Raw genomic sequence first — 291 nt, 5'->3', positions numbered from 1 at the left:
CTCCGATAAAGCGAGCTAGTGACTCAGTAATACAAACTATTTTTCACCACAGACAGCTCTGGTGTGTACTCAGCTCTCTCAAGTTACAGTGAGCCAGACACAAAGTTATTTTGAGGTCTAAAATTGTTGCTGTTTGTGTAAACTGGCATTTCTCTCTCACAAACCCCACACCTTGTTTACTTGAAACACATTTGGGTGTCCGAGTTAATCAGAGGCACATTTTCTACAAATGATGATGGTGATAAAAGTTGTTGCTCCTGTACTGGGATTGGTCCAGTGTGCTCTTATAAC

This window comes from Austrofundulus limnaeus, unplaced genomic scaffold, assembly GCF_001266775.1.
Source record: "Austrofundulus limnaeus strain Quisiro unplaced genomic scaffold, Austrofundulus_limnaeus-1.0 Scaffold45, whole genome shotgun sequence".
NCBI lineage: Eukaryota > Metazoa > Chordata > Actinopteri > Cyprinodontiformes > Rivulidae > Austrofundulus > Austrofundulus limnaeus.
This window is presented reverse-complemented; position numbering follows the sequence as displayed.